At 39.8% G+C, this 12829-nt stretch overlaps 1 protein-coding gene across 13 annotated transcripts in view; it reads right to left on the bottom strand.

The window, feature by feature from the left end:
* The window catches only part of CSNK1G3 (casein kinase 1 gamma 3), a 108029-nt gene extending 96279 nt beyond the window's left edge, over nucleotides 1-11750 (bottom strand). For 5 of the 13 annotated variants that reach the window (XM_081827171.1, XM_081827169.1, XM_081827170.1 and 2 more), the window contains exon 1: nucleotides 11347-11750. The gene's annotated coding sequence lies outside the window, so the exon portion shown is untranslated. The remainder of the gene's footprint in view (nucleotides 1-11346) is intronic. The other 8 variants (XM_081827174.1, XM_081827175.1, XM_081827173.1 and 5 more) reach the window with 4 other exon arrangements.
* Nucleotides 11751-12829: the final 1079 nt, after the last annotated feature.

Here is a 12829-nt window from a genome sequence, read left to right on the forward strand (position 1 = left end):
AAGCCAGAGTTAAGTATATAGATTTTTGCAGTGAAGTCTTAAAAACAAATTAAGGAAGTTTAAGGAAACTAAAACAGAGGCATTACAACCACACCCCTGCTTCTTTCGGTTATGAAAAAAGGAAGCCAAGATATGTAAAAAGAGGACTGCCTACAGGTGTTCCGGCATGAAGCTACCATGTGCAGAGGTAAAATTATATAACCCCAAGGACTAAACTGAGTGTGTGATGAATACTCGGCTATGCCAGTTACCCGAAACATTTTCCATCCCAAGCATCCTAATTACACAGTGCTCCTGGGACTACACTGGGGCCCACAGGACCGGGGTTAATAACTTAGTGCCAAAAAAAATAGAAAAGCTTTCAACAACTGTTAAACAAATACAGATTAAAATAAAGTGCCCCTTGGTATGTATGTATTTACAAGAGAAAAAAAAAAAAAAACACTAAAATTTACTAGCATCTTACTGAAACTCCACTTCAGAGGAATAAGATGCTGAATAGTTTCTGTGAAGAAACAAGACATAGAAGCAAATTAATGCAGTTTCCACAAGCCCTTTTCCAAAGTTCTTGCAGTCAAATATGTTTTGGAATATGGAATTTTAGGGGATTTTTGACAGATGACACAGTGTATATACACCACATATTTTGTAAAAAGGCTGGGACGACACACAGAAGTCTGGAACAGTATATTATAATCAAACATTTACTATTCCTGCAGTGAAACCAACAAATCCATGAAATAAAGACACAACAGTTCAACACAAGTTTTATGAAAAAAACCAATTTGTGCCAAACATACAAGAAAATATTTTTGGTTTTCAGAGCATTCTGGATGTTAACATTGTTGATAAGAAATTATGGTCCTAAAGAACAGTACCCATTGCTCAATCACTGTGTGTGCAAAGTGTTACTGGGAGCCTTGTTATCATGTGCTGATTTACTTGTGGGATTTTGGTGAACACAAAATAATTCTAAAAGTCTTCTCCAAGTTCTCACAGAACATGCCCTCTACACTCTATCTGCTCTTAAATTTCTTTACCACAAATTATCCTTCTAGGGCAGTTTACGAAAGTCTAACCCTTGAAATTTACAGAGGAACTGCCAAACCCAATTTTGCCACCAGGCAAACAATGTTCCTTGAATGGAATTTAGCATATTGAACTCATCATAAAACGGCTTGTTCTCATTGTATCACAAAAGACCGGAACTGGTAAGGGTGTTTGTGACCTAGGAAGCTACACTAAATGTGGCACACACAAAAAAGACCCTGATTGTCATAAATGACAAGATACAATAACCACAAAACCCTATTATCATAGTGCATTTACATGTATGCAATTACTGACTACATAGGATATAGACAACATACTATATACACAATGTACTATAACTGAAGTGAATTATTTCCACTTGGGGAAAACAGAGATATTCCTCATCAACAATGGTATGAAAGAGAGTAAAGCAGTACACATGCAGTTATACTCAACTATTAAGGCCTCTTTCAACCTTATGTTCCAGGAAAGATACAACTCAATGATATTATAAATATGATAAATATAAGCTATGACTAATAAACTTTTGATTAGCAACAATTCTTGCCTTCTTATAGTTTATATAACATTAAAGATACAACTGTTATTTATCACTTTAGGTTTCTTAAGATTTTCAGGGGCATCTGAGATGATACTTTAATTTATTCTTGATAAATTTCCCTTTAACAAATATTCCAAACTTCAAAAATCCTCTAATTTTGGTGCTGTGTAGTAAAAACTGCTAATAAGCAAAGAATATAGTGGCATCACTAAGGATTCTGGGTACGAAACTATGAAGAAACTATGGTTTGTTAACCTGGTCCTCTTGCAAATGTTTCCTATGCATATCTTGTCTCACTTTCACACCCCTATCCCAATTAAAAAGAGAACTTGAAAGTTAAGAGCTAAGAGATGTATAAAAAGGAGAAAGCAGTCCTTTTCAACCCTGCCACACACCAGAATCACCTACAGAAACCCTAAAATGTATCAGTGCCCCAGCCCCAGACTCAAATATCAATGAGCAGGGGTAAAAATCCCTTTATCCATCATGTTTTCTAAGGTCCCCAAAAAATGTAAATGTCAAATCAGGGCTGAGAACCACTGGTACACACAGCCTTCTTCACAAACACTTTTATTTCTAGTCAGTGGTAGCACTCCCAGCCTTACAGCAAGGATTATCTTTGAAATTACCCCTTTTTGTTCTCATTTACTCTGTCACAGAAAAAAATTTACTAATTTTGAATTGGAAGATTCTAAACAAGTGCCTATAATAAAAGACATTTTGACTTATCTCACATTCTCATTCCCAATTCTCAGGATTTTTTCAATTGGTCTTCAGAAACAACTTCACCAGTAGTTGGTAACTAAAATGTGTATCAACAGCAGAACATACAATAAACATGCATATGATACATACTCAGTTACCAACGTTTAACAGAGTATCAGAAAATACTCAAAGGAATGATTTTAAAGAGTTGATTACATTTTGATATGTCACTAACCACAAATACTTTCAGAACCTCAAATGTATAAAAGAATATGAGCCACAATATGCCCAGACATTCATATGTCAGAAAAAAAAACTCAGTAAATAATCTATCGTTTTTTAAATGAAAACTGGCATTACAAGATTCCACATCTTTAAGATGTATACATTTTTTGGTTCACATTGTTTTCAGATCTCTAGAATAAAAGAATATAAAATAATGTCCTATAAAAATATGCACCTACAAATGCCAGTTTCTAAAAATGTCACCAACAACTGACATCTACTAGTTTCACCTCCAAAACAATACTAGGTTATATTTGCACTTCAAATCAGGATTTTTTTTTTTCTTTTTTAAGGCTGAATAATATTTTATTGTGTATGCACATAGACACATATATAATACAATTGTAGCATATATGTATATCACTACTTTTTTTTATTATGTTATGTTAATCACCATACATTACAACATTAGTTTTTCAAATCAGGATTTTTATTAAAAGGTCTTGTAGCCATATATTTGCACACCATAAAACTAGAGGAATACCACGAATTTTCTCTCTTCTCTACCTATGACATTACCTACTATATTTGCCTGCCATTTGAAAGTATTTATTGCTAGAATATAAAAGATTTCACAAAAATAGAAAATAAACATGACACAGACTGGCTCTAAGCGAAAAAAACACTGTCACTTCCCTTTTTTACTAAAGGAAACTCTGACTATAACTTTGACTTTAATACAGCGTCCTCTAATACACTGCCAAGTATACCACCTGAAGTCAAAAATAAAATCTTAAAAATAGGTAACACGATTAATAACTACAAAATATTCATAAGTCCACTACTTTTATACAGTACACTTGTATCAAAAGGTATCAAATGGCCAATTTCAACTTAAAATTTTAAGGTAAATAATTTTAAAAAGTACAATTCTAAAAGTAAAGACAATTGCAAAGTAGCCCTGCATTCCAGACATACTTTATTCAAGGTAATATACAAACAAAAGCAGAAGTATGTTAAAATCTAAGTTGGTAAAAAACATCCTACCCCAGGATTCTACTTTTTCTTCCTCTTTAAAAAAAACTTTACTATTTTTCCTAACAGTAAATAATAATGATTAATTATAGCATAAAATCCAAACAATATAGAGAAGTATAAAAAGTGGAAAAATAAAAATCACCCCAAATCTCACTATTTATAAATAACTGTCATTAACATAAATACCCTTGCAGAGGATGGATGGATTTACTCTGTATATTTACAAGTGCCACAATTACAATGAGAAGTATTACAACAATTAAAATCCTGTGTTTATATATAATATATGCATGTATCTCAATATATATGTATAATACACACACACATGCATTCTTTTACATATACTACAGGCACAGAAATCTTTAAGATAACAACCTCCTTGAATTTAAACATACATAAATTGTTCCAAGCACTCATTCTGCTTCTGCATTTTCATTTAAGCAGGCCAGGTTTGAGGTTACTTGTTTGTCTGTCTGTGTGTTTGTGTTGCTGTGCTTGAGGGAAGATTTAAAAATCTGTCAGTTTATTTGCTTTACTTAAAAAAAAAAAAGACCAAATCTCTAACTAAAATTTTCCAAAGCCTGGAAATATATATCATTCTAATAGCAGTTGGCCGACTCCTTTACAGAACTACCCCATGGTCTCAAGCAAAACTACAAAGCCGACAAATGTTTTCATGGCCTCCCACCTCTTGGGTCAGAAAGAGCACCACACTACCAATTAGAAGAGTCTACCCACCAGGTGTGTGACGTGAGCATTTCACTCAACCTTCCCATGATTCATTTCATTTCAATTCCAAAATTCTGTGATTCTCCCCTGTCTCCCCATTCCCCCACCAATTTTTTGCTTCTCTCAAGATAGGTAAAAACTGTCCTTTGGTATCTCACTAGGATTCCGTGATTCAAAATAAACCCTTCCTCTGACTGACAAATTCCCATTTCCTCAACTCACTGTCCTCTAAGTGTGAAGAAGAAAGAAATCTGACAAGATCAAAGATGTGGGCAATTTTTGGAAAGGAGGGAGGGCAGCAACTCAAAAAAATTTAAGTTTACAGGTAGAAATTTTTAATTTAAAGTTATAATAGCTTTATGAGTTTTGTGGAAAAAAGATATATATAATCTTACAACTTGAATAACTGATTTTGTTGATGCAAAGTTAGTCAATAAGAAAACTGACACTGTTTTATGCTCCTAAAAGATTCATACTTGAGCACATTTAAGATAGCAACATAGAAGCAGCTTTCTAATCTTTCATCCGCTACATCTGTACAACCCTTTAAAGTTCAAAGTGCATTTATATGCATTATTTATTTTCATTCTCAAAACAAGTAGATATAGTGGTCACTATTGATTGCCTCTCTAACATCCATTTCCCCCATATTCTTCCTTCCCACAATTTTTAAAAATATCCTCCCTCCACAATGTAACTCAGGAAAATGTGACCCCATCCCCAAATGCAGGGGATATATCCTGATTTAACAGAAATCAGCCATGATAACCCTATTCCCCTTGTCATGACTGGTTAGGAAATACACATGACCTAATTCTGGTCAATAAAACATGAAAGGAAAAGTATGCTGGTAAGCTTGTGCAAAACATTTCCTGGCCAATGCATGTCTAGATGTGATCTTGCTACAAGCCTGAGGATGAATCCAACACAAAGAGGAGAGCAGAGCCAAAAAAAATCACAGAGAGGCAGACCAAAGCTCTGAAAAACTAGCCCTACCTCAACACTTTAGTGTTCCATACCAGAAACTACTGCATTTCAGGCATTAAAATGCAGCAACACCAAGATAAATAGCATAACCTATCTATCTTTCCTTCCCCCACCTGGACCTCCTTTCCTATAACCTAAAAGTTTTCCTTTTCACTTGAGCTGAGCTAGGAGGGCTCAGGAGGGCAGCTCCTCTAAGCTGCTAGACCAGCATGCTTTGCACCAAGCTCAAACACTCCTGGTACACATCAAGGGTATGGCATTTCCTCTTCCAAGGGACAATTTCCTCTACCAATTCACTCCAGCAGTCCCTACTCAGGTTGAGGAGATGAGGGGATTCTACGAAGGCTCCTCTCTATAATAAAAGCTGAAAGGTAGAATACGAAATCAGATCAAGGACCATATAGGGAAATATGTGAAAACCATAGGTTGATCACCTGACTAGATAATTAAACAATTCACCCTAAGGTATAAATGAATACAGTCAGAAATACCAGAATTTCTTTTTTATCAGACGATGCTATTAAATCAATCTCTAAGATAGGGTATAAAATAGATATTTTAGAAGCAGATACTGTCTTTAACATATTATTAACCAAGAGTTCCTAAGTTAGTTTAAAAGGGGAATCATGGGGTGCCTGCGTGGCTCAGTCAGTTAAGCCTCTGACTCCTGGTTTCGACTCAGGTGATGATCTGAGGGCTGTGAGATTGAGCCCAGATCGGGCTCTGTGCTCAGCACTGAGTCTGATTCAGATTCTCTCTCTCCCTCTCCCTCTGCCCTCCCCCTGCTCTCTCACACTCGCACTCTCTCTCTCTTGCTCTCCTTCGCTCTCTCAAATTAAAAAAAAAAAAATCTTAAAAATTTTTTAAAAAAACATGAAATGGGAATCATAAAAAAATCTACATATCTTGAACATTTTATTGCAACTAAAACATAAAAAATGTACACTCCCAAGACAATCTTTTAATGCAAGGCCAAGGCCTTTTCTTCAAGTATTGGTCTACAGATCACAGTTCTATTCTGTCTTTCTTGCAAAACCACACCTAGTGTACATCACCTGTGATTTCCAGTTTCTGTTTTTTAAACATGGATAGATATCTTGCAAAACTTAAAAGCAATCTTACTGTAGATTCTTTTTAGATTTTTAGGGTTTAATGAGGGTTTCCCTCATTGTTTAAAGTTATCTCACCCACATCTATTTTAACTATAATTATTTTAGCTACTCACCTGTTTTCAAAGGAGCCAGAGGTTCTTATACAAATAACTTTTTGCCTCCATATTTCACTAAATAATGTTTCATTAAACTGTGTAATTACAACATCAAGTACAAGTCCCATCAACAGTTTGTTGGGGGCAAACACAAACAATTCTTGGTAAGTATAAAATAACTATTGGGATTAAAAATTCCAAAACAAACTAGAGAGTAGTCTACTGCCATTTAGTATAGAATGGGCATCAAGCAGCAAATGAATGAAGAGTATTAATCTTTTGAGTGGATCAAACAGGTGAGTTATAACAGTCTCTTGAAATAGGCTGTTCCCAAGAGTCTTTGCTTATTCTACCCACCAATCAACCTTCTAACAATTCATCATTATCTTAAGAAAAAGAGTATCATAAGATTTTACTTACTTCCAGTGAAAGCTATAAAAACTGTGGATGTGATTTAGGAATATGTGGATATAACTGAGCTACAGACTTTCATTAAATTAAATTATAACTGTGTGATCTATCATTAGTCAAGAAAATGACCGAAGTGTGTGTCTTCTCTACCAAATACATAAACGCTTCAAGATCATTGATTAAGAATTCTTTCTCATAACAAAGATGATGGGCAGGGAGTGGCAGGAGAGAATATAACCAATCACTTACTATAGTTTAAGAACAAATCACTACACACCTTCCTAAGGTCCCATAATAGGAGGAAACCCTATAGTTTAGGAAATATTTATGGTTTCTAAATCCTAGCTTTGAGAAGGGAGCTAGAAAAAACATGGCTAATAGCAGCCTGTAATGTATGTGTAAAACTTATCTGTCCTTTTATCTCTCTCTCATTCCTTATTTTCTGAGTAATGCAGAGCGTCTCCCAAGTCACTTCACATTCATGGATAATACACACTTGATTTCTACACATTAAGAATCCCAAATATGGTTCTGCCCTATAGATCATCACAAAAGGATACTCTGAGGTAGCTTTAGTCACTAGAACCATACTGTCCATTCCTACGGAATCTCTACAATTAAAGAACTACAGATACCCCCAAAATTGCCATTTCCAAAAAAGTTCCATCTTGAAGAACCAACACCCAAACATATACTAACAATACCAATCAATACCATTAAGTGCCAACCTCTCGAGAAAACACAAAAAAGGAAGAGGATGGAAGATTAGAAAAGAACAGATCATCGGTGGTTTAAGACTCTGAAGTCAGGAAAAAAATGATTTAAATAAGCACTGTGCTATATCTTAAAAAGGTTACTTAAACTCTAGATGACTGTTTCCAGCTGTCAAAAGCAAGGGTTATACACCATCTAACAAGAAGAGTTCTCTTGACAGTATCATCTATTGTCGCTCTACAAAGTAGGCAGTTAATAAATTTTAACAAGAATTAGTGTTTTAAATGGAAGGTTCATGATAATTCAGTTATACGCAGGTTCACAAATTCAGTTATAATATATATACCCTTTCTGGACACCTAGAGGGGAATAGTTAGTAAAATATCAAACAATCTTCCCAGAAAGGTGAGTCTACATAGACTTAAACACTGTCATTTGTGACAGTGGTATTTTTCTAAGTACTTTTTTTTTTTAATTTTCTTTTTAAGTTTTATTTATTTATTTGAGAGAGAGAGACAGAGATAGTGAGAGAAAACACAAGTGGGGAGAAGAGGGAGAAGCAGGCTCCCCGCAGAGCAAGGAGCCTAATGCGGGACTCGATGCCAGAACCCCGGGATCATGACCTGAGCCGAAGGCAGATACTTAACCGACTGAGCCACCCAGGCGCCCTCTAAGTACTTCTTTGATAGGGATAAAAATTGAGGTTAAATTATTTTAGGGTCATTTAATACTTAAGATAACTAAAAACCTTACACATATTATCTGGAACCGTGAACATTTCCCATTTCATCATCCCACTGTCATGGTCAATTCTCCCTGTATGTAGATTCCTTACATTTCACTTTATCCATAGTTAATCTCACCTTCAAATGCACAATAATATAACTATCCAATGATCTGTGTTTTGTTTTGTTGTTTAACAGTGCAGCATGCCCTCAATTTAGTTTGAAATATTCCTTTGGGAAACCCTCTAAAACTTAAACAACCACTTGTTCCCTTCTGAAAAACTCTGAATCAATAAACTACACCAGAAAAATAGCCTATTGCCAGTACAGAGTGGGTTACAAAGGGGACAGAGAAATAAACAGAGAGCTTCCCATTTCTTCCAGAGGCTCATTTTTACACACTGGATTCATTTCATATACAACTAATTACCAGATTTCCAGACACACCCATATTCAAATTCAAGTACAGAAATATGACAAAGCCAGGTATGGAGTGTTGTAGATTATATACTTCTCTGCTTTCCTCCATTAGCATAAATCATAACAAGTTGATTATTGTTATAGTTTGTTTCCTTGAACTTACTATCCTTATTTGCCTACCTACTTCCTAGAAGCATAAAATCTGGACATTTGGACCTTTATACCTCAAACTGACTCATTTTTTAAATACAAGGCATTCTGGACTTCCACCGCCTGATCTCCACCTATTTTCACAGCTTCCTCTCCCATAAAGACCTCCTGGCCCAGCAGCCTCATGTGCAGCTCAACAGTCCCCATAATACCCAACCAACATGCCTGTGCTCCAGCTGTTCTCTTTGCCTAGAAAACTAAGCGCCCCCCCCCCACACACACACACCAAGCCCCCATTTGTCCATTAAAATATTTTAATGCCCAAATGGAGTGCTATCAGCTCTGAAGTCATTCATAATTCCACAGTCAAAAATTAGTCTCTCTCTCTCTACACACACACACACACACACACACACACACCATGCTTCCATGCACCTCTAATAAATCCCACAGATGTCTTGTGTTGCCATTATTTCTGTGGATGTCTGCTTCTCCCTTTAAGACGACTACTGGGTCTGATTCATCTTCATATTCTAACCACTCTTCCATCCTCACCACAGAGTAAAGGTCCGGGTTGAACTGAACTATTCCTTGATTTTAATTCCAGTCTTTTTATTTGAAGGAATAAGTGAATACCATGTGTTGAAGATTTTGGTAAGAGTTAACCCTTTGTAAATCTAACAATGAAAATAACAATAATTACATAATGCATTAATTTCTGAGTTGATGAATGGCAGAAGAGGTTCCGAGTTGATGATTGGCAGAAGAGCACAGTAAGTCATCACTGAAGATTATCACTTTCTAAGATCCCCCCAAAAAGTCTCATATATATCAATATTAAAATTAATCTTTCTGTCCCCATTCTAATAAGAAATACTAATACCTGATGCATATGCAGAAATGCAAGCTCCTGGAAGCCAAAGTGTCTGTACATTCCAGAGAATCTATGCCAAAGCCATGCAGTTGATTAATGTCTTCCTTTCAATGCCAATAAATGCGATTTTCATTTTAATGTGCAATGATAAGGGCTAATATATACAAAAGATACTTTATCTTAGCTAAGAATAGAGCCGGAGCAAAGTTTGGAAAGAGTTATGAAATACACTAGGCAGAACTCTCCACCCCACCCCGAAAAAAGTTATTAAGAATGTCACCAACTGTATCTGATTTTTGGTGGAAAATGGTTTCTTAAACTGGCCTCCTATCTTTCTAACCCTAACTCATTCTTATAATTTGTGTTATTTTTTCTCCACTTTTTATTTATAGGGACAGCAAATATTCCTCAAAAATATATCCACGGGTTTAAAAATTAAATATTTTTAATTTTTAAAAGTATTCCAACTCAGATGTAGTTCAACATCGTTTACTGTGAGCGAATGTCATTCACCAGTAACTGCCAGAGAAATATTGACTTATTTTCTTATTAAATCAGGTTTTTAATTTTCCAATTAAAGTCGACGTTCTAAAACAAAAGGTTAAAAAGGGGTCACTTATTGGCCAGCCTCCCTACTCATTACAACAGAGTTACAACTAATTCCCACAGTATAGCAACAGTAGCCGTCTCCCACACAGACTCTCTCTTTCTCTCCCACCCATTAACTTTTCCTCCTTCCCTGGGAAAACTGGAATGATCCTAATACAGGCCTAACTACCCCCACCCCACAAGCACACACACATCTCCATCACCACCCCACCGAAAAGAAATGTGGGAGCTGTGGACCAAGAGCACCAACGCTTCGGTGTGTCACTTCCCCTGCATGTGAGATAAACAAACAAACCAGCACCTTAACAGTAGTCAGCAGAGAAATTTTGTTACCCCCGACTAATGCCTTGGTTAAGTTTTGAGCTAAGTCAGAAGCTCCATCAAATAGGTAAATCCCTGCCCCCCACCCCCAACAGACACCCCAGCGGGAAGTTTACCCCTGAAATGAATGTTGGCCCCTGACACCTCCTTCCAGCAGCCCGATGCCTCCCTCCTGCCCAAACCCCCACTCAGAGGGTAATTGTCTAGACACAATCAGGAGCGCCGGGGCTGCGCTCCCGACCTCAAAACCCCTCCCCGCACAAGCCCCCGCCTTCTCCCGGCTCGCCCACCTCCCCCGCGTCCCCACTCGCGCCGCACCGCTCGGCAACTTCTGCACCCGCCCTGCCCGCCGCCCGCGGCCCCCTCCCCGGCCGCCCAGCCCTCGGCGCCCTCACCACCTCCCCCCTCCCCCCCGGCCGCGGCCCCTCCCTCCGCGCCGCCAGCCCGCCGGGGTCCTCGCCCACCCCTCCTCGTCCGCGGCCCCCGCCTGCGGCGCCGCCCCCGTCGCACCCCAGCCCTCCCAGCCCGGGACCCCAGCCCACCCAGCCCCACCCGGGAAGGAGGGAGCAGCGGCCCCGCCGAGGCTGCCGCCGGGCCCGCGCCACCCGGCCGCGCGCCACCGCGGAGGGGGCTTTACCTCAGAGGCGCGGCCGCGAGCTGCGGGGTCGGTCCCGGGCGCGGGCGGCGCCCCCTGCTCCGTCAGTCAGCGGCGGCGGGGGCAGCGGCGGCGGCACATCACACCCGCCGGCGACCGGAGGAGGAAAGCGAGCCACGGAGGGAGGGAGCGAGCGAGGTAGGGGGGGGAAGGAACGAGCGAGGGAGGGAACGCAGCTCGGCTCGGACTCGCTCCCTGCACTACTGCCGGTGCCTCCTACCGCCGCCTCTGGCCGGAGAGTCGCCGCCCGGGCCGCTGCTGTCGCCACCGATGCAGCCGGGAATGAATGCACAGCGGCGCCTCGCTTATCCGGAGGTCAAACATCCTTCTGCCTCGGGCATCCGGATCGGCGCCGGACCCGGAAGTGAACACATGAAAAAAAATAAAAAAGGAAAGCGTCTCTCTAGCGGCAGCGGCCCCCAAGCTCCCGCATCAGCGAAAAGAGCCGAGTAGAGCCGAAGATTACAGCGACCTGCTCGGATTGGCCGGCTCGCCAACCGGAAGAAAGGCGGCACGTTCATTGGCTGACAAGGTGTATAAAAGCCAAGCCACTCCTCCATCCCCACCTCCGCACGAGCGGTGCGTGAGGGGGAACGTGGAGTAATAGTGGATACGGGTATGTTTCTCTGGGCGAGGCTAGGAGAGGAGAGGCTTGGTGAGGTCTCTGGGGGAGAACTGGAAGAAAACGCTCCCGTGATTAGGGACAGCTACTAAAAATTCCGCGGCTTAGGTGAGCAAAGAGCCTAAGGGCGCCATTGTGCCAAGTCAGGTTCTCGAGGCTCTGCCGAGCACAGCCCTCCAGATGCAGAATTTTAGGGCCCTGGCCTAAGGGAGTGACCTCACCGGGTTGACATTTTCCCCCTTTTTTTGTGACCTCAGTGCTACAGCAGGGATGCAGCTGCTTGGAACTCTTTTGAGTTGTGGCTCACGTTTGCATCCCATTTACCGTCTATAGAGAACTCCGTTTGTGAGCTCAGGTAATCAATCCTTGGAACTCTATAACGTGATAGTTACTATCTCAGTGTTTTAAATGCACCTCCTGAAGTTTCGAGAGGCCAAACATCACTCAGGTTATCAAGTTGTAGAACACAAGGTGGAACCGATGTTTTCTCACTCCACTTTGCAGTCCCATCTGCCCACACAGAAAAGGCAGAAGATTCCATACTCTGTCTTTACAGATGGTTAAGTGGGATGAAGATATGTCACTTTGAAAAACCGCTGTGGAAATCGTTCTGCCATGAAGGCATTTGTAGAGGACTCTGAAAATGTGTTTTTAATTGTTACTTATTACCTAATGTTACTTATGTCTGAAGTTCTTTCAAAAGTCAGACATTAAGGTGTGAATGAAGAATAATCACAGCCCAGCGCTGTTTAAAAATTCATTATCGGGCGCCTGGGTGGCTCAGTTGGTTAAGCGACTGCCTTCGGCTCAGGTCATGATCCTGGAGTCCCGGGATCGAGTCCC

This window comes from Leptonychotes weddellii, chromosome 7, assembly GCF_054177405.1.
Source record: "Leptonychotes weddellii isolate Sample4059 chromosome 7, ASM5417740v2, whole genome shotgun sequence".
In the NCBI taxonomy this organism is placed as follows: domain Eukaryota; kingdom Metazoa; phylum Chordata; class Mammalia; order Carnivora; family Phocidae; genus Leptonychotes; species Leptonychotes weddellii.